Genomic DNA, 22,855 nt, shown 5'->3' with positions numbered 1-22,855 from the left:
AGATGAGCCAACCTGTATATAGTTGAACCATGAAACGAACTAAGCAGCATGCCACATAAAGTCAGCGAAAAAATAATAGAGGGACTCATTAAACCTTATAAATATCTTATAAAGTGTGTGAACGGATGTATTTATCTAATGCGTAAATGAAAAATCATTTACACAATTTGTACAAATTTACGCACTCATTTCATCACGTAAACGCGGTAAACTCAAAGGAATGCAACCTTGCAGTCATTTTCATCAGAAATCTGCAACATCAGCAGGACATTTACAAGAATATCTTCTTAAAGCTTTTTTAGTTTTGATTTTTCACTTGATCTTGGCATTTTTTAATTTATATAATAATCAAAACTTTGTTTGACAATAATACAGCTGATCGACAATTCAGTTTATCAAGAACATTACTAGGTGCGTTCATATAACGGTATATGTAAACGGATATAATTTTACACCTTATAAATTTATATGCTTAAATGAGTACCTCTATTATTTAGTGGGTATATAGTTGAGCGGGATTAGTTTTGTCGGTTTAGCTATTTTTTGGGTAGGTTCAATAACTTTTCAGTGTGTATATAACATAATTGAGGGGATGTGTGGAATATAATATAAGTCGAGTTACACCGTTTTTCCATAAATCAACTAAATAAAAAGAGCACGATTACATACACATTCCATATTAATCTTAGAAAATAATAGTGATATTTATTAGCTTCATTTATGGAAAAACGGTATAACTCTCTAATAAAATGTTGCAGTAGTGAAGCATCGAAATGGTATGAAAATATATTCAATGTCGTAGACCAGAAAAAACTGAAAAATAAAAGAATTGAAGTGGTTTCAAAAACGCTTAACCAGACAGAGAACTCCATTGTTAAAAATAGAAAAAGTTTAAAAATGATAAAAGTAGTAAAAACAAGTAAGGAAGGCTAAGTTCGGGTGTAACCGAACATTACATACTCAGTTGAGAGCTATGGAGACAAAATAAGGGAAAATAAAATGAACCTAGGGTAACCCTGGAATGTGTTTGTATGACATGTGTATCAAATGGAAGGTATTAAAGAGTATTTTAAGAGGGAGTGTGCCATAGTTCTATAGATGGACGCCATTTAGGGATATCGCCATAACGGTGGACCAGGGCTGACTCTAGAATTTGTTTGTACGATGTGGGTATCAAATGAAAGGTGGTAATGAGTATTTTTAAAGAGCGTGCGCCTTAGTTCTATAGGTGGACGCCTTTTCGAGATATTGCCATAAAGGTGGACCAGGGGTGACTCTAGAATGCTTTTGTACAATATAGGTATCAACCGAAAGGTGCTAATAAGTATTTTAAAAGGGAATGGGCCTTAGTTCTATTCGTGAACGCCTTTTCGGGATATCAACGTAAAAGTGGACCAGGGGTGACTCTAGAATGCGTTTGTTCAATATGGATATCAAATGAAAAGTGTTAATGATTATTTTAAAAGGGAGTGGGCGTTAGTTCTATAGGTGGACGCCTTTTCGAGATATCGCCATAAAGGTGGACCAGGGGTGACTCTAGAACTTGTTTGTACGACATGGGTATCAAATGAAAGGTGATAATGAGTATTTTAAAAGGGCGTGGGCCTTAGTTCTATAGGTGGACGCCTTTTCGAGATATCGCCATAAAGGTGGACCAGGGGTGACTCTAGAATTTTTTTGTACGATATAGGTATCAAACGAAAGGTGTTGATGAGTATTTTAAAACGGAGTGGGCCTTAGTTCTATTGGTGGACGCCTTTTCGAGATATCGCCATAAAGGTGGAACAGGGCTGACTCTAGAATTTGTTTGTACGATGTGGGTATCAAATGAAAGGTGTTAATAAGTATTTTAAAAGGGAGTGGGCCTTAGTTCTATAGGTGGAAGCCTTTTGGAGATATCGCCATAAAGGTGGACCAGGGGTGACTCTAGAATTCGTTTGTACGATATGGGTATCAAACGAAAGGTGATAATGAGTATTTTAAAAGGGAGTGGGCCTTAGTTCTATAGGTGGACGCCTTTTCGAGATATCGCCATAAAGGTGGACCAGGGGTGACTCTATAATGTGTTTGTAAGATATGGGTATCAAATTAAAGGTATTAATGAGGGTTTTAAAAGGGAGTGGTGGTAGTTGTATATGTGAAGGCGTTTTCGAGATATCGACCAAAATGCGGACCAGCGTGACCCAGAACATCATCTGTCGGGTACCGCTAATTTATTTATATATGTAATACTACGAACAGTTATCCTTCCAAGATTCCAAGGGCTTTTGATTTCGCCCTGCAAACCTTTTTCATTTTCTTCTACGTAATATGGTAGGTGTCACACCCATTTTACAAAGTTTTTTTCTAAAGTTATATTTTGCGTCAATAGACCAATCCAATTACCATGTTTCATCCCTTTTTTCGTATTTGGTATATTATTATGGCATTTTTTTCATTTTTAGTAATTTTCGATATCGAAAAAGTGGGGCGTGGTCATAGTCGGATTTCGGTCATTTTTTACACCAATATAAAGTGAGTTCAGATAAGTACGTGAACTGAGTTTAGTAAAGATATATCGATTTTTGCTCAAGTTATCGTGTTAACGGCCGAGCGGAAGGACAGACGGCCGACTGTGTATAAAAACTGGGCGTGGCTTCAACCGATTTCGCCCTTTTTCACAGAAAACAGTTATCGTCCTAGAATCTAAGCCTCTACCAAATTTCACAAGGATTGGTAATGGTTTGTTCGACATATAGCATTAAAAGTATCCTAGACAAATTAAATGAAAAAGGGCGGAGCCACGCCCATTTTGAAAATTTCTTGTATTTTTGTATTTTGTTGCATCATTACTGAGGTTGATTGTTGACATAATTTACTTATATACTGTAAAGATATTAAATTTTCTTTTAAAATTTGACTTTAAACATTTTTTTTTTTAAAGTGAGCGTGATCGTTCTCCGATTTTACTAATTTTTATTAAGCATACATATAGTAATAAGAGTAACGTTCCTGCCAAATTTCATCATGATATCTTCAACGACTACCAAATTACAGCTTACAAAACTTCTAAATTACCTTCTTTTAAAAGTGGGCGGTGCCACGCCCGTTGTCCAAAATTTTACTAGTTTTCTATTCTGCGTCATAAGTTCAACTCACCTACCAAATTTCATCGCTTTATCCATATTTGGTAATGAATTATCGGCAAAAAAGTGGGCGTGGTTATAGTCCGATATCGTTCATTTTAAATAGCGATCTGAGATGAGTGCCCAGGAACCTACATACCAAATTTCATCAAGATACCTCAAAATTTACTCAGGTTATCGTGTTAACGGACAGACGGGCGGACGGACGGATATGGCTCAATCGAATTTTTTTTCGATACTGATGGTTTTGATATATGGAAGTCTATATCTATCTCGATTCCTTTATACCTGTACAACCAACCGTTATACAATCAAAGTTGATATACTCTGTGAGCTCTGCTCAACTGAGTATAAAAAAGATTGCTAAAAATAACAAAAGACAATAACAAATAGTTATAAGCACATCTAAATAATAGAATATAATGTATTTAACAATGGTTATTAATGTATATATTATTTTCTTTAATAAAGAATCTCAATCAAAACATTTGATATTCGATCTATGGAATAACGGTATAACTAAAGAAAAAAGAAATCATCAATTTTCTAATAAAATTATGTGTATATAAAATTTGTTACTTTTTCTTATCATACTAGAATCATACTATCTAAAATCCTACCAAGTAGGATTATTATAAATTTAGGTTGATTCTTGAGTTCTACCGTCATTCCACACATCCCCTAAATTGTGTTTTAAAGAATAGTTCTTAGGTTTCATAAATCTTAGGTAACCACATAATCAATAGAACCAATAGGTATATTCTGTCAGTGTAATAATATATAGATATAAAGTTTTGCATTAAAATACAGTTTTTAAAAATTGTCTACGGTTTCTTTGGTTTTATCTGTTTGTAACTTTATTACTTAGGTCCGAATCATGGTGGAATACCCAGGTGAAGTAAATAGAGACAGGAGATGATGAAGATATTAAAACCCGCACATAAAAGGGATAGGTGTTATCTATTATTTAGTTGAACTTTACTGCCTTTTGCGGCACTTAAATGGGTTTCGGGTTCGATGAAGATTTTTACAGTCACACTTGAAAGTGATCGTAATTCTCTTACACGTGTTTCCATCCCTAAAGATCCAAAATTTTCATCTGCTCTGTTTATTTGTCGTTGAGAGACGGAAGTAAAACATATGACCTTCTAACATACATATTTTATTTATTTGATGAGATAACAATTTATTTTATATATATCTACAGAACACAGTCCCCACAGATAGGCAAATACAACAAAAAAATAAATAAAATTACTTACTTACTTACTTAATTGGCGCTTAACCGTCTAAATAAAATTATATAATAATAATTACACAATACAAGGAGTTAAATAGTTTAAATACTAATTACAAAAATATACTATATAGTTATAAAATGATTCAAATTAAGTCTAAAAGACACACAGAGGCATAGGGCGTTACACCTTACATATTTAACGCAGTAAGCAGTTACTTTTTAATTCTGAAAATCGGGTCGAAGCATCTAAGTTTTTGCAGTGATTATTGAAATCATGACAAATGCCACGAAGTAGGTCACGCATTTCGAACTGCATGTAATTATAATTAAGATTGTACAAACTTGATCAGAATATCTCCCGAAAACTCTTACCAAAACTGGCAATAATTTTCCAGTTAAAGAGGAAAATAATGACAACGAAATTTAAGGGGCAGTTAGAGATGTGTACCGTGAATTAGTTTATGAAAAAACCCGATTTTGAAAAATTTTAAGTTATGACTCTTTTGTAGTTAGTGTGCGATATATTATAAATTCAGATCCATAACTGTAACCCTTATCTTATAACTACATATGTTTTGAATACCATTGTTTTAGCGAAGTTTTCATACATAAGATGTTATACGACAATTTTGGTGTTCTTGTTGTAGGAATGATAAAATTATTATTCGAAAGTTTTCAGTAGCGCTGCACAGGGGAATATCCTTGGTTGGATATGATGTGAATACAAATAGTTTGTTTTAACAAGGACCTGTTTCAACTTTTTGGGAACAAATTAAATATACATACATATATAATTGAAACATTTACAACATGGGCGTAATAGTTAGGCACGGCCTTCCAACACCAAAAATACACAAATGATGATTCTATGTAATTAAATACAGTAAAGGTCCATCGATATTCACCTAATAGTTTATGTGAATAAAGTTCTAATAGTAGCATATTCTACTCCTGAAAAATTAAAAAAAAAAACACTTCTTCGGGAACAACATTGGTGAAAATTTTTCAGATAGCCGAATGACAGAACAAGCAAGAATTTAAAGCAAGACAACTGACAGCTTCCTTCATCTGATTATTCCACCATGGAACCGGAAGAACTAATTTTAAAAATCATAGCTGCCTTAGTTTCGTAGATGGTTTGTAAGTGTGTTTTAGTTTCATATGTAGACCCATTTCTGGGATATAGACAAAAATGTGAACCAGAAAATTTTATTTATAAACCAACATGAAACTTATGCAGGTACAATTTTTAAATCGAATAAGGGATGCACAATAATAAAAAAAAAATTAAGTAAAGTAGAAGAGAACTTTTGAAATGTAGGCAAATCAATTTTCTATGAGCAGAAAGTGAGGCAGGTACAGGTGTGTGTGGGTGTGACCTATAGGCGTCCAAAATACTCAACAGATCTTAACAAAATTTTCAGGTTATGTTTACGTGGGCACCAGGTATTTTTCTGTCATATAAAATATTGTAAAAGTGGGCGATGCCACTCCCTCTGACAAGATAAATTACATTTTGTGGAATATGCGAGTCCGTTTGCCTCAAACTATTGAAAGCTGAGTACATTTATCCTATATATTAATCTGCATAGGATTTTGGAAAAGTGGGCGGTGCCACGCCCATATGTATGGATATGTGTGTCATTTATTAGACTTATTTTGAACCGCTCAGAGGAATACTCGACATCGCATACGAAAAATGTATGTTTGGATAAGAAATAATAGAACAAGTATTTTCCCCATTATTAATAAAAATGAGTGTGTGTGTGTGACCTATGGGCGTCCAAAGTACTCAAGCGATCTTGACAAAAATTTCACAATAGGTTCTCGTGGTCAGCCATAATTCGCTATATCTCCGTATTATTTGAAGGAGGTATCGAATATGGGAATGTGTTTGGTAGTGAGAGGGAGAATTAGAAACATAAGGGAATAGATATAAAGGGTATAAAGGAATTACAGGAAAAAATGGAAGAAGAGGTGGTAAAACCGTACTCTATGCGATGTTATAGAGAGTGATAGGGGGGAGGGAGGTCGAATTTGCAAATACAGGACAGGACAACGTCTGCCGGGTACGCTAGTTGCTCATAAATGAAAACATTTCATAGTTTCTGATGTTTACGTTGCACTTATACTGCATGGCAAATGTGAACAATAGAATTATCATATATGTATGTACATACATATACCATATTAACAAAAGTCTTATTTTGTTTTGTTGTTTTTCCGACAGGGTGGGTAAATGATGTATGTTTGCACGATTTTCCGTCCTCCCTTGTCAAATTTTGTTTCGAGACAAACCGGTTTCGGCGTTCAGTGTCGAACGAAAATCGATCGAATCGGAAAATCGATTCAATATACATCATATTAATAAAAGTATTCCAGAATAAGCTAGCCCGGAAATTGTGGCATTTTTAATAATTAAGGTAAAAAACCACCGACGAGATAGTTTAAATTGACCTTTAGTATAAAGCTCACAAATAATATTTGAAAGTTTTTGCTGGCTCGAGGTCTTAATAAAACCTAATTGTTTTTTATACCAATATATTTCGGTTACTCCACGGTAACCATCTTCAGGGTAAAATTAAATTTCGGAGTATCAAACTCCGCGTCACACAGGGAGGACGTGAAATTTTTATTTTAACCTGAAGATGGTTACCGTGGAGTAACCGAAATATGTTGGTATGAAAAACTATTGCGTTTTATTAAGACCTCGACCCAGCAGACCAACAGTAAATTGCTCTCAAATAATAGATAAAATGAACTCTTGTATAACAGTAAAAATAATAGTAAGAATTTGAATTTTATTATAAGTCAAAAGTCAATTTTGAAAAAAGTAATGCCAATTTCAGACAGAAACTTAATCAAATCACAATTTTGTTTAATGAAATAATTAAGTTTTCCTTTTCAAATAGGACCATTTGCTTCATTAAGCGAACATCTGTCAGCAGCCCCCAAAAAAATATTTAAAATGGATAGCAGCCTTTTCTTCCTCAACTATTTAGGACATCAAAACAAAATACATGCGCAACTACTCATAGCTGTTGCACCTAATCAAATATGTGCCTAGTTTCGAAATAGCCATAATATAGTGACGAATATTACCATCTCTAAGCTGTTACTAAGCAAATGCACAACAACAAAAACATTAAAGCAAGCTACATAAACACATTAATCATCATTTACCCATATACATACAAGGCAAAGAAGAGATAACTAACACACAGATGTAGTCATCAGTCGAAGTAGTACTCACATATACACACGCATATGGCTATGCGAGAGGCTATAAACTACAAATACACACACATATAGCTGGTAACCAAGTAGAAAATTTTAGAAGAAAAAACGTCTAAACATTCGGACAGAGAGTATAAAAGCAGCACAAGCTGAGTAGTCAGTAATCAGTTTGATTTAAGCACGCTATTGGTTGTGAAGCTAAGTGTTATTGTGAAGTACTTCAAAGTAGTCTAATAAAGACCAGTTTTGCATTATTGGATATTTTAGTTATTTATTCAACAATTTAGCGATTCGAACGTTAGCAGAAGGTTTGGAATAAGCGGAATTAGGGATCCAGCAACTGAATAAGGAGTTGGAGAACAGTGGAGTGAATACAACCGGCAATAAGATCGAACTTCAAGCACGGCTACGAGAGGTAATGGAGTTGGAAGGAATTAATGTAGATGAGTATGTCTGTTATCCTGATGTGGAAGAGTCAGCGACTAAAATGGAGGAGAAGATAGAGACTCCGAATCCATTGGCAAGTGTTGACACTAACGCGATACCAGCAGTGTTGAAACAAATATCAACCGAAATGTCATCTCAATTGGAAGAACAGAAGACGTATATGGCATCCCATCTAGAATCCCCGGAGACACACATAACATCCAAGATGGAAACACAACTAGAATCCCAGGAGACACCCATAACAGCCAAGATTGAAGCACAGGAAACACAAATTTCATCACAGCTGGAAGAAAAAAACTGAAAAAGCAAGAGACACGCATAACAGTACAACTATAAGCACAAGAGGCGCGTATATCATCAAAACTCGAAACACGCATGGACGAAAAAATAATACAGTTTGAAGAAAAATTCGAGGCAGAGGTGGATGTTTCGAGAGGTCGTATACAGGAATTGCAACTTAATAGCCCTGCTGCTTCAGCGAATAATCCAAAGGTAAAACACCATCCTTTGACGGTTCTGTTCCTTTCGAGGTCTTTAAGCTACAGTTGAGACGACCGCAGCAGTGAACAACTGGAATGCTGAAGATAAAGTTGCTGCATTCTTCGTGGCTTTAAAAGGACCATCTCCTGAGATCTTACAGACCATCCCAGAGTACGAACGGAACAGTTATGAAGCATTGATGGCTGCTGTAGAACGACGGTACGGAAGCGAACACAGGAAACAGATCTACCAAATAGAATTGCAAAACCGCTACCAAAAAGCTAACGAGACTTTGCAGGAGTTTGCCTCGGATGTTGAAAGATTGGCTCATCTAGCAAATGCGGGCGCACCCGTGGAATACACCGAGAGGGTAAAGAGTCAGAGCTTTATAAATGGCATACGGGGCGTCGAAACAAAGCGAGCTACATACGCAAACCCAATGCCAACATTTGCAGAAACGGTATCACATGCATTGACTCAGGAAACTGCCTCACTATTGAGTAAACCAGCTTTCAAAGCACGCCGTGCGGAGGTAGAAAGGCTAGATTGGGTAGACACAATTTTGGAAGCACTGAAGGGATCACAACTGAAAAATGCCAGAGTTATGGAGTGTTTCAAGTGCGGTAACCCAGGTCACATTGCACGTAAGTGCAGCACCGGTCCTGGTAGTTCCAACTTGGTTGGTCGTAAACGCAAAGCTGGAGGAGATAAGCAAGAGCGAGTCTGATGTAAAGATCGAAAACTTGCCCCAGCTATTGAATGTCCTGTGATATCTATTTCGCAAATTGGAAGAAAATCGAGCAGTCTTACCATCAGAGGAAATGTCGATGGAAAGGAGCGTGTAATGACTGTGGATACCATCTCATTCCTTAATACGATCTGATTTGGTCAAGAGGAGAGTAAAGCCATTACCTGGAGAAAGGCTGCGGACGGTCACTGGCGAGTATAACCAAGTCCGGGAAGAAGTGATATGTGAAGTCTTAATTGGGAAGGTCGCGGTTCTACACAAATTCGTTGTGGCGGAGATCGTTGATGAAGTCATATTGGGAGTGGACTTCTTGGTTGACCATGGGATCAGGATCGATATGCAGAAAAGGATTATGCAGATGTACTACTTAACTACAGCTTTGAGAACGGGTTCAGCAGTAAGCGAGTGCTGGCGGAGGAGACTCTACAAAGACCACGAAAATCGGAGACAGTAGGCCGGGCAAAGACATGTGGAACGAATGGGGCAAACAAATCAAAACCGAAGGTACCTGCGAGAAAAACAATGGCATTGACAAACCCTAATGGACGCACTAAAAGAAAGGAAAGAATTTCCCAGAAAGAATGCAAGGGTGGTTTCAAGCCAGGGCGCACTACTGTTGTGAACCGTTAAGACGATACTGATGATGCAAAGCCAATTCATCAAGATCAAGCTCTGCGAAGTAGTTCATTGGCCAAACAACAGAGTGTGAAGGAACGGTCCAGGATAATGAATAGTAGGATGAAACACAGGTACGACAAGAACAATAATTCGGAAGTTTTCCGGGGGAGGGAGATTTGGTACTGCTATACAACCCTCACCGGCGGAAAGATGTTCCATCCAAATTTTGGAGCAGTTGGGAAGGCCCGTACAAAGTTGTGAAGAGGATCAATGATACCATATACCGCATACAAACCATTGGGAAACCACGAATTAGAACGGTGATTCATTTGGAGAGGTTAGCAGCGGTTAGATCGAGAGATTTGTCTGATCGGAACGATCAGACCTAGGTGGAGGGCAGTGTGTCGAATATTACCATTTCTAAGCTGTTACTAAGTAAATGCACAACAACAAAAACATTAAAGCAAGCTACATAAACACATTAATCATCATTTACCCATATACATACAAGGCAACGAAGAGAGATAACTAACACACAGATGTAGTCATCAGTCGAAGTAGTACTCACATATACACACGCATATGGCTATGCGAGAGGCTATAAACTACAAATACACACGCATATAGCTGGTAGCCAAGTAGAAAATTCTAGAAGAAGAAACGTCTAGACATTCGGGTAGATAGTATAAAAGCAGTACAAGCTGAGTAGTCAGTAATCAGTTTGATTTAAGCACGCTATTGGTTGTGAAGTTAAGTGTTATTGTGAAGTACTTTCAAAGTAGTCTAATAAAGATCAATTTTGCATTATTGGACATTGGAGTTATTTATTCAACAGTTTAGCGATTCGAACGTTAGTAGAAGGTTTGGAATAAGCGGAATTTCCCTAAATTCGTTACAATATCTTTTGCGGCCACCGTGGTGTGATGGTAGCGTGCTCCGCCTACCACACCGTATTCCCTGGGTTCACATCCCGGGCAAGGCAACATCAAAATTTTAGAAATAAGGTTTTTCAATTACAAGAAAAATTTTCGGGGGTCGCCCCTCGGCAGTGTTTGGCAAGCGCTCCGGGTGTATTTCTGCCATGAAAAGCTCTCAGTGAAAACTCATCTGCCTTGCAGATGCCGTTCGGAGTCGGCATAAAACATGTAGGTCCGGCCAATTTGTAGGGAAAATCAAGAGGAGCACGACGCAGATTGCAAGAGAAGCTCGGCCTTAGATCTCTTCGGAGGTTATCGCGGCTTACATTTATTTATTTTATCTTTTGCAGCAAATGCAGCGAAAATTAAATTTTGAATTTTTTTCGTGTTTTTCAATTTTTCGTAAATTATTGAAAATAATTTATTTTTGATTGTTCTTTGTTACATTGACAATAAAACTCGAAGCACCAAGCAAAACCGACTGGATTTTTCACTCGATTAGGCATTCAATAAAGCAATAGTGAGATAATTAAGCATTTGTATTTTGTATGGAAGATTGAGTACAATTAGGGCTTTAATGTAGAAAACATGACTAATTATTTCATTAAGCCTCTGGGTGAAATTGGTATAAAAGCAATTTCAGGTTTATGTATATTCTTTACTCAAAAGCATTGTTTTGCTGTCTTTAAATATCAAATAGCAAATCGCTTCCAATCATCAATCCTATCAAAGCATTCCCCGCATTTGAACTTGAAATCGCCTACATTCATACTGGTGTTGGCCTGCGGATGCTTTTATTCACTCGTTAGTTACGTAGCAGAATTCAATAGAACACCAGAGGCTGCTTCAAGTTAGGTTAGTTTGGGTTAGAATAGGTGGTTGCTGTGGTGACGTGCAATAACGTAAATTTCGTTAATTCGACATTAACGGCCCGATTCTTAGCGTTACCGGTAAAATAGTACCCAGAACATTATGTAACCGAAAATCGTTACCAGTTGTTTTATTCGCGATTCTGGCCCAAGTGGTAACGCTGTCATCACCGAAAAAGTCACCAGTGTCTGTGGAGAACTTTGAAAGGTAGTTTTCTTCGCTTTCACGGTTGCAACTTTGGTCCATTTGGACCAAAAATGGTCCCTTCCAACCTTATTAGGTCCGCTGGTCCCTTTTCTTCAATTTTAGTCCTTTTTAGGCAGTAGCCTCGATTGGTACTTTTCTCCCTTTTTCACTCAGGTAAAAATTCACAATATTGCCCAAAAATTCGCCACTTTTTCTTTAGCCCCTATAAAAAAACTCACACTTACTGAATCTAGGCTCTGATATGAAGTGTAAACGTTAAGGGAAAAAGTAAGCATCTATAAAAATAGACTAACAAAAATGCCTAGTTTCATTTCTGATTTACTTCCACATACATAGTTCGGCAACACCAGAACGCAAATTTTGAACCGTTTCTTACTAAAACCTAACTGCACTATACATTGTATTTCATTGCAATCAACAACATAATGCTAGAACTAAGAGCTTTGTGAGCAAAACTAGGTTCACAACGTTTGTTTGGTGGAAGACATATACTTATCCTATGTCAAAATGTAGTACAATTTTTGGTTGCATGCACATATATTTGTTTGTTCAGCTTGAATTAACCCTTTTGCGCTCTCTGTACTATATAAACGACACCAATACAAGCCATGCCTAAAACTTTGCTACGACTTTTATAACAAAAATATTTAGATGTGCAGCCACCTTGTAATATTATCTTCGTTTTGCCTAAGATTACAGATAAATTGGTATAACGGATAACTCCAGATTTTGGCATTTGCACATGCAGTTTTCACATCGGAGTTAGTCAGAAGAAAAATTAGCGATTTTTCATTAAAATATTGGAATTACCATTTAAATATTCATAATTTTAAAGTGTAAAAAGACAAAGCTAATCTTATTTAGCGCCGTGCATGTAAATGTTTGTGATTTGCAGGATTTAGGAAATCATTTTGTCAACTGTCGCTTTTTTAGTACAATGGGCACATGTGATATGTATGTTCATGCACCGTAATGCGAATTTCGATGACGATTCTGAATGGAACGATAGTGATGACGAACCCTTGTGTAGCAAAAGAAGACGTTTGAATCCGTCTGACTCACGGCCAAAATGGAAAAATGCACGCCGTCTTACTCCTCCCAGTTTATGAATAATGATTGCTCATCGCGAAAAGTCGAAGTTATTGAACAGCTACCTAACCTTTCGTCGGTAGAGATTTTTGATAAAAATATTTTATGAGGTACTCCATTTGATCAAGCAGAACACTAACCTGTATGCTGCCTAAAATAATAGGCATGACTTCGTACTGGACGATGATTACCTACGGAGATTTTCGGGTATCCTAATACTATCTGGCTATCATAGACTACCACGTGAGCGCCAATATTGGAGTTATGACGAAGATCTTGAAGATTCTATTGTGTCGAACGGTATGGCACGAAACGAAACTTTCACTTAGTTGATAATAGCCTTGCATATACTTCCAATGATAACATGTTCAAAATTAGACCCCTGCGTGACCTATTGATTCAAAAGTTTTGTCAGAACGGGATATTTCATGAGAACATTTCGATCGTCGAATCAATGATAAAATATTATGACCACCATTCCTCTAAGCAATTCATTCGAGGTAAGTCAATTAGATTGGGTTACAAAAACTGGGTAGCAGCCAGTTCTGATGGTTACTCCTATGTTTTTGATGTATATTGCGGAAAAACATCTGTCACCTGAAAAGGTCATAGAGTTGTCAAATCGTTGTTACTAAAAATGCCTTCGATACCTGAGGAACATACAATTTATTTTGACAATTTTTTTACTAATTGTGATTTGGTGCGAGACTTGAAAGAAACTGGATATAAAGCAACTGGAACAATGCGTGAAAATCTCGTTGGTATTCGTGGTAAAAATGGTGGTGGGTTATCTTCACATACATGCTTGATATGAGCATATCTAACACTTGGCGTGTACATACTTTATCTAGCGAAAATAGGTTCAACCAATTGGCTTTCAGAAGGCACATTGCTCGGAGCTACCTTAAGAACCATAACGTCAACAAAGCTCGTCCATCCGGCTGTATCGTAGCAGGTCTAAACAAGAACAACGGAAATAACCCTGGAAAGCTTCCCAAACAGCTACGATATGTTTTGTGTCATACGCGAATAAAATGACAATGTACAGGATGCCAAAAAACGTTATACATTGACAAAAAATGTTTTAAAATATATCACTCATAAGTACCCGCTGTACTAAATAAAGTACACCTTCAAAAGTCAATTTTTATCACTTTTTCGTAAATTTGTAATACTAAACTTAATTAATTAATTAAGATGACAAAACTGCAAATAAATATAAAAAAAATACTAACGGTCTTTGTTTGGACGTAAATGGGTTAAAGGAAAGTCTTCACTATGTTTAGTAAAATTTTATATGGAAACATCCTAAACTTTTTTATTTTATACTAATAAAATAAAACAAATATTTGGTCCTTTTTTTCGATGAATTTTGGTCCCAAATGAAAACATGGTGTGGCAACCGTGTTCGCTTTACCGAAAATGTCTCACTTGTAGATACGAGGTTAACGAATAAACGCGACGATGTGTATGTATATGCATATTATGCATAAGTTTTTACATAGGTATATTGTATATAATGTAAACAAATATGTATAGCAAGCGGCAACACTTTTTTACTATTATCTTTACTTATTTGCGCTTACAATTCTTAATTTTTCAGTTTGTCCGTTTTCTAAGCAACAGCTGTTGTGTGGTTATTTCGATGTAACCACCTACTTTTGTGGGTAAAAAATTATCCGGCTACTTTCGCGGGTACAATACCAAAAGGGTGTAAAAGTTGCCACATGGCTTCGTTACCATGGTGAAGAATGTTGTTACCATACTAGAATCGGGGCGTAACAGGCCGATTCTGAGCGTTACCGGTAAAATAGTACCCACAACATTATGTAGTCGAAAGTGGCAGCATGCGACAGCTGAATATAAACTTTTTTATTTGATTTGATACATCAACTTGCGGCGCAGTACGATTTTGACATTCGTCCATCGAATTTACAAAAACAAAGTACATGCAAAATTTATTTATGTTTGTAGGTATGTCACCATGCTGCCACCTTGTATGGTTCCGCCATGGCTTTATCGAAAATGTGTCACTCGTAGATACGAGGTTAACGAATAAACGAGACGATGTGTATATATGTACATACATGCATAAGATTTTACATAGTTATATTGTAATTTATTCTGTAAAAGAACATAATGTAAACAAATATATAATATATAGCAAGAGGCAACACTTTTTTACTATTATCTTTACTTATTTGCGCTTACAATTCTTTATTTTTCACTTTTGCCTTTTTCTAAACAACAGCTGTTGTGTGGTTATTTCGATGTAACCACCTACTTTTGTCGGTAAAAAATTATTCGGCTACTTTCGCGGATAGAATACCAAAAGGGTGTAAAAGTTTCCACATGATTTCGTTACCGTGGTGAAGAATGTTGTTACCACACTAGAATCGGGGCGTAATTCGCAACCTGAAAAACAATTGGTGTCCCATTGATTTTAAAGCGCGTTGGCATAGGTCAACTATAAACTGTGGTTTAGGTCGTACTCACAAGCGAAAATCTTAATATATAAAAACCTAAAACTAAGGGTTTGTCGGGTTTGCTGTTAGCGAATTAAAAAAAAATTTAAATGCTGGATGAGTTTTTGAAAAAATATGCCGATTTAAGTGAAATTTAGTATATAGGTAATTTCAGAGTCGCTGATTGCTAATCAAACGTAATTTAGGAAAAAGTCCAGCCGACAGATAAAATTAATACAAGTTTCGTGGAAGTATTTGGCAAGCTATAGTTTATAAAAATCAACGCTGGGATTTAGCGAAATAAAGCATGAACTTTAAGATACTACAATTAAATGTGTCATTAATTTGCGTACTTTCTCAACCTTCTCATTGAACAGTTCGAAATTGTTATGTTACCTCTCCAGGGTCATAATAATTAATAACAAGTAAGGACGGGACTGTCTTCGGCTGTGCCGATGACTTCATACCTTTTATGAATGGGGCTGAACAATAATCTTTTCCCATTCGTAATATCCAAATAATCGGCTGTATAAGATAAGAAATATATAGGCTCATTCCATTTCAAGACACCCGGTCCGCGCAGGACATGATTTTTGATTTCGATGAAATTTTCATATGTTATTCTTTGGTCAGAATAATGAAACACGTAATTTTTTTTTGCCTCGAAAAATTTTTTTTTTCGGATTTATCGGCAATTGAATTCCATAAAATGCAATCGGTATTTTATTCACCTATTTTTTCAACTGTCAATAACTTTGTCAAAAATTAACCGCTTCTAATGATTTTTTCTTTGAAATGTTATTACTTTTAATTTTATATAAATTTATAAACAATTGCATATAGTTAAGAAAAATTATTTTTTTAGTATTTAGTAAAAATTAATGACTTTTTTTCAAAAATTAAGATTTCAAAAAACGGTTATTGTTTTTTGTTTAAACTTTTTCTACATCGAGTGAGCAGTTTATATTTCAACTTGGGTATGAATTTTTGAATATTAAACATTTTTTTGCCATATATTGATGCAATACATATCAGCATACAAGGCGATCAATGCCAAATGCTTAAAATTAATTAAAATATCACATTTATTATTGAAAATATTCATTTGCTACTAGTTACACACTACAAATACACGCGCGTATGGCTAGTGACCAGGTAGAGGATTCTAGAAGAAGAAACGTCTAGAAATTTGGGCAGAGAGTATAAAAGCAGCAGAAGCTGAGTAGTCCGTAATCAGTTTGATTAAGCACGCTATTGGTTGCGAAGTATAAGTGTTATTGTGAAGTACCTTAATAAAGACCATTTTGCATTATTGAATACTAGAGTTATTTATTCAACAGTTTAGCGATACGAGCGTTAGTAGAAGGTGTGAAATAAGGAGTTTCCCTAAATTCGTTACAATTGGTGTCAGGCGAGGAATTGTTGAATAAATTCAGAAGATTTCGGATACAACAAGGACATGGCAAAGTGGAGTGAATTGAAGATCCAGCAACTGAAGAAGGAGTTGGAGAGCCGTGGATTGAATACAACCGGCAATAAACTTGAACTTCAGGCACGACTACGAGAGGCAATGGAAGCAGAAGGAATTAACGTGGAAGAGTATGCCTTTCATTTTGATGGCAATGAAACAACAAAATTGGAGGAGGAAAATGAGACACAGCAGACAATGGTGAACGCAGACTTCAACACGATATTAGCTTCAATATCTGCACAAACGTCGACAGTAACATCCAAGATGGAAACTCAACTGGAATAAAAGAAGATATATATGGCATCCAAAATGGAAACTCAACTGGAAGAACAGAAGACATATATGGCATCCCAACTGGAATCGCAGGAGACACGCATAACATCCAAGATGGAAGAACAAGACGAGCGCTTATCATTGCAGGTGGCACAAATGTCTTCGCAGTTAGAAGCACAGGAAGCAAGGGTAACATCAAAACTGGAAGCGCAGGATGCAAAAATCGTTCATTTTCAGGCAGAAGTCGATGATTTAAAAGGTCATATGGAGCAGTTGCAACTAAATCGGCCATTAGTTTCAGCGAGTAATCCAAAGGTAAAAACACCATCCTTTGACGGTTCTGTTCCTTTCAGGGCTTTAAGCTACAGTTTGAGAAGACCACAATAATGAACAACTGGAATGCTGAAGATAAAGTAGCTGCATTGTTCGTGGCTTTAAAAGGACCAGCTGCGGAAATCTTACAGACCATCCCAGAGTACGAGCGGAACAACTACGAAACATTGATGAACGCTTTAGAGAGACGTTACGGAAGCGAGCATAGGAAACAGATATTCCAAATTGAGTTGCAAAACCGCTACCAAAAAGCAAATGAGACATTGCAGGAGTTTGCTTCAGATATTGAAAGATTGGCTCATCTTGCAAATGCAGACGCACCCGTGGAATACACTGAAAGGGTAAAAATCCAGAGCTTCATAAATGGCATACGAGATGTGGAAACGAAGCGGGCTACATATGCGAATCCAAAACTAACGTTTGCTGAAACGGTATCGCATGCACTGACTCAGGAAACAGCCTCACTTGGACCGAAATACAAATTTTCAAAAATCCACCTCCACCATCAATTCCAAATTTCAAATGCGTTTCACTTACACCTCTCTTTTCACGAATCACGTCTAAAAGACCATCAATGCAACTACAATACGCTAATGTTTCTGTACTCTTATGCGACAGTTAAGCCGTGGTTACTCACGAACGTACGTAGAAAAAACGTGTCAGCTGACACGACCTATCTTATGAGTGTGCAATGTAAACGAAAACTCACCGACGTGCAACGCCCGTACGTACGTAGCCCGGAACGTAGAAATCAAAACAATTTTGATTTTTTCCGTAAGAACGTGTCAGCTGATCGCTCTCTCACTAGACAGAGTTGCCTAACACCTAATTAAAGTTTGAAAAATTGTGAAAATAATTCGAAATAATTATGTAAAAGTGCTGATTATAAATATGTAATCTATTTATACTTATTTAATATGTATTCCGGCCTTTTACAATATCAAAAATTAAATTGGAACGACGTGTGCTGTACGTACGGACGTTTGTCGTACGAAACACGTTTGACCGAACTCTCAAGCCCGTAGGAATCAATGTGTGCGTCTGTGTACATGTACATAACATATTTGTGTGTGTATTGTTTACAGATAAGCACTGTTGCCATTGACCATTTTGCATGTATGCTTATGGAAACATCAACTTTTTCCAATTTAATTTTTGATATTGTAAAAGGCCGGAATACATATTAAATAAGTATAAATAGATAAAATATTTATAATCTGCACTTTTACATAATTATTTCGAATTATTTTCACAATTTTTCAAACTTTAATTAGGTGTTTTTGCATAAAAGTGCAAACGGTCAAAAATTAGCGCACAAAAGTTTACTAGGCAACTCTGTCTAGTGAGAGAGCGATCAGCTGACACGTTCTTACGGAAAAAATCAAAATTGTTTTGATTTCTACGTTCCGGGCTACGTAAGTACGGGCGTTGCACGTCGGTGAGTTTTCGTTTACATTGCATACTCATAAGATAGGTCGTGTCAGCTGACACGTTTTTGGTACGTACGTTCGTGAGTAATGCGGCAGTTACCCACCGACGTGTGCCGTACGTAAGGACGTTTGTCGTACGAAGCTCGTTTGACCGAACTCTCAAGCCCGTAGGAATCAATGTGTGCGTCTGTGTACATGTACATAACATATTTGTGTGTGTATTGTTTACAGATAAGCACTGTTGCCATTGACCATTTTGCATGTATGCTTATGGAAACATCAACTTTTTCCAATTTAATTTTTGATATTGTAAAAGGCCGGAATACATATTAAATAAGTATAAATAGATTAAATATTTATAATCACCACTTTTACATAATTATTTCGAATTATTTCCACAATTTTTCAAACTTTAATTAGGCGTTTTTGCATAAAATTGCAAACGGTCAAAAACTAGCGCACAACAGTTTACTAGGCAACTCTGTCTAGTGAGAGAGCGATCAGCTGACACGTTCTTACGGAAAAAATCAAAATTGTTTTGATTTCTACGTTCCGGGCTACGTACGTACGGGCGTTGCACGTCGGTGAGTTTTCGTTTACATTGCACACTCATAAGATAGGTCGTGTCAGCTGACACGTTTTTTCTACGTACGTTCGTGGGTAACTGCCGCATAACTGCCGCATTAAGCTAGAAATAGTTATCTGGTCGTTTACAACTGTACTGGTCATAGAACTTTGTTTATTAGTAAACAGGTGTGGAAATGGTAATAATGTAGGGATTTTTGTTTCCCATATACATACATACATATATACATATGTATGCATGTAAGTTGTATGGAACATTTTTGTTTTGATATCTTTTGGTTTGTATAAACATCTAATTGGTCACCATTAAAAAAATAAGTTTACATGTCATTGTCAAAATTGTTTGCGAAGTCTGATGGATCAAAAGTTATTTAAGGTCAATGTTAACTTAATGAAAACTTTGGAAAAAAATTTCCTAAAATAAAGTTTGAAGCAATCCATTTTAAACGTAACAAAATTCTAGTGGAATTAGTGACTAGTTTCAAAAACGGCTGTCTGTCTGTTTTTGCCGCTCCTTAAAATTTTGATTGTCTTTGAACGCGTTAAACGGTGTAATATAAATACCCAAATGCGCATATAAGCATATTCTAACATATGTACATGTTGTATTCTTGCAGATTCCTTTGAATCTAATTTAAATAACTTTTGATCCATCAGACTTCGCAAAAAATGTTGACAATGACATGTAAACTTATTTTTTTAATGGTGACCAATTAGATGTTTATACAAACCAAAAGATATCAAAACAAAAATGTTCCATATAACTTACATACATACATATGTATATATGTATGTATGTATATGGGAAACAAAAATCCCTACATTATTACCATTTCCACACCTGTTTACTAATAAACAAAGTTCTATGATCAGTACAGTTGTAAGCGACCCCGATAACTATTTCTAGCTTAAGCCTCAAGCACAACTTTGGTTACGTAAATATATGTAACTAAATAAATGAATATTAACAAAGCAACCCCAAACAAACAACAATATTTGCATATATGCATCTATACACACATAAATATATGTACGTATAAATATGGACATGTGCATGCTCATCTGCACAAGCGATGAGCGTAACATAAACCATAGATTAGATTGATACGAATCTTTTGTTTACGCTCTCATATTTTCGCTCTCACGAGGGATTTATCTTCTAGTTGTTGCTGGCAACAATCACAGATAAATCCCTCGCGCCAGCTGAAGCGGGTGCCAGAACAAAAAATGTGCCAACCAAAACGAAAAACGTGCCAAAAATTTTGGTAAACTTTAGTTTGACCTACAACTGTAGAATAGCGTTCAAAAATTATGGAAAAAAGGATTAAAATACTTGTTTTAGTGTAAGTATTATTAGTTCGAAGGCGGAGGGTAAATATTATTTTCCATTCAAAAGTTATCTCTAAAAATAGGTTTTGTAAATATGAACTTCCGATGCAACCAGTCCATTTTGACATTTGACGCCAGACATGTAGGATAAGCCCTATCCATTAAATAATGTTAACTATTATATCATAGGTCCGATTTACTGCAATTTCAAAAGAATATATGGTTTTACTGCGAGTTAAATGCGTTACAATATTTGACTAATTAATTTAATCGAAATGTAAATTTTACTTAGATTTGTTTATATTTAACTCTAACTAGTCGTATTATTGTAAAATAACTTTAAGGAAATAAACATTTTACGACTATCATTTTATTAAATTATTGAAACTATAATCGCCGAAATGTATGTCAAAAATCCCCATTTTCAGATCTATTAATTTTTGTTTGGAGTGGCATCATTGATAAATGTTATAAAAAATGTGCATTTTGACAGCGCTCTCTCGAAACAAAGAGTTGCAAATCCATTCATCTATGACATAAACGCAGTGTCTTTTATTTTACTATTCGAAGTATCCGGATAGTGCGTACTATCCGGATAGTACTATCCGAATAAACGAATAAAAAATCCGAATAAATATTATTCGGATTATTTGAAACGAATAAATTTATTCGTTTATTCGAATAACGTTTATTCGGATATAATTCGAAAATAATCCCACCACTAGTGGGACGATTCAATAGAAAATTGGAGGAGTTCTTAAGGAAAGTAGTGGACAAGCTCCATAAAGAGTGGGATACACGCATACCATTATTATTGATGGCTTACCGATCGGCAGTGCATGAGACAACGGGCCAAACTCCCGCAAAAGTAATTTTTGGCAATGAACTTCGACTGCCAGCTGATTTCATGTTTGGGATAGATGCCGATGCAAAGAAATACCAAGAAATCCACTGGTGTCTTGGAAGAAGAGATGAGAGAAATACACGATCTTGTAAAGCAACGAACGAAGATTATGAGTGACAAGATGAAAGCCAGATACAATAAAGCAATTAATTCGGAAGGTTTTCGGGAAGGAGATTTGGTGCTGCTGTACAACCCACAACGGAAAAAAGGTTTGTCCCCAAAATTGCAGTGTAATTGGGAAAGCCCATACAAAGTTGTAAAACGGATCAGTGATGTAGTTTACCGCATACAAACCATTGGCAAACCACGAACTAAAATGAAAGTGGTTCATTTGGAAAGGCTTGCAGCGTGTAGATCGGAAAATTTGTATGATCGGGACGATCAGACTTAGGTGGAGGGCAGTGTGACGAGTATTACCATCTTTAAGTGTTTACTAAGTAAATAATCACGTAACACAGAAAAAAACATTGAAGCGAGCCACACATATACATATACATAAACACATTAATCATCATGTACACACAAGCAGAAGAGAGATCCCAGCCAGCATTTTTTGAAAATTTCGATCAAAAAATATTTAAATATCATACCCCAAGATAATTAAAAACGTTCAAATTTAAAAGCATTTTCTGTACGAAAATTAACGTATCGTCGGGAGAAAAGTGTACCATAAATGTGATTATTCTTGAATAATCATTTATGATTCATATTTCGAAACGCTTTTTGTTCATATTTGATATCATTGTAAAATTGAGTTTTAATTGTTTTAGAGTAATATTTGACTGCTTTTCACAGACATTTTCTGATCATATTCGTGAACATATTTCAATTGTTTTGGTTGAGATTTTTGAATGATTTTCGAATACCATTATCATGCATTTATTCTTCATATCTCATTCAAAATAAGATACTACGTAGTAATCTTATTTCATCAGGGGAAGAAAGCATGCGGAAGGGAGCTGTTTGAACCACAGGTCACTCGCAAACAAATTAGGCCAACATACACCTGCGACTACAACATCAAGCATCAGCTATGATCGTCAATATCTTAAAATACGATACGGTACGGGATGTTGAAGCCATATCC

The 22,855-nt window shown here is 36.0% G+C and overlaps 1 protein-coding gene across 1 annotated transcript in view; it reads right to left on the bottom strand.

Annotated features, from left to right (window-relative positions):
* The window catches only part of Cbl (E3 ubiquitin-protein ligase CBL), a 123,488-nt gene that overhangs the window by 7,495 nt on the left and 93,138 nt on the right, over positions 1 to 22,855 (bottom strand). The window lies entirely within an intron of this gene.

This window comes from Eurosta solidaginis, chromosome 5 (genome assembly GCF_040869045.1).
Source record: "Eurosta solidaginis isolate ZX-2024a chromosome 5, ASM4086904v1, whole genome shotgun sequence".
Classification (NCBI taxonomy): Eukaryota; Metazoa; Arthropoda; class Insecta; order Diptera; family Tephritidae; genus Eurosta; species Eurosta solidaginis.
Note: the sequence above shows the minus strand (reverse complement) of the source record. Positions and strands in the feature narration are given on the sequence as shown.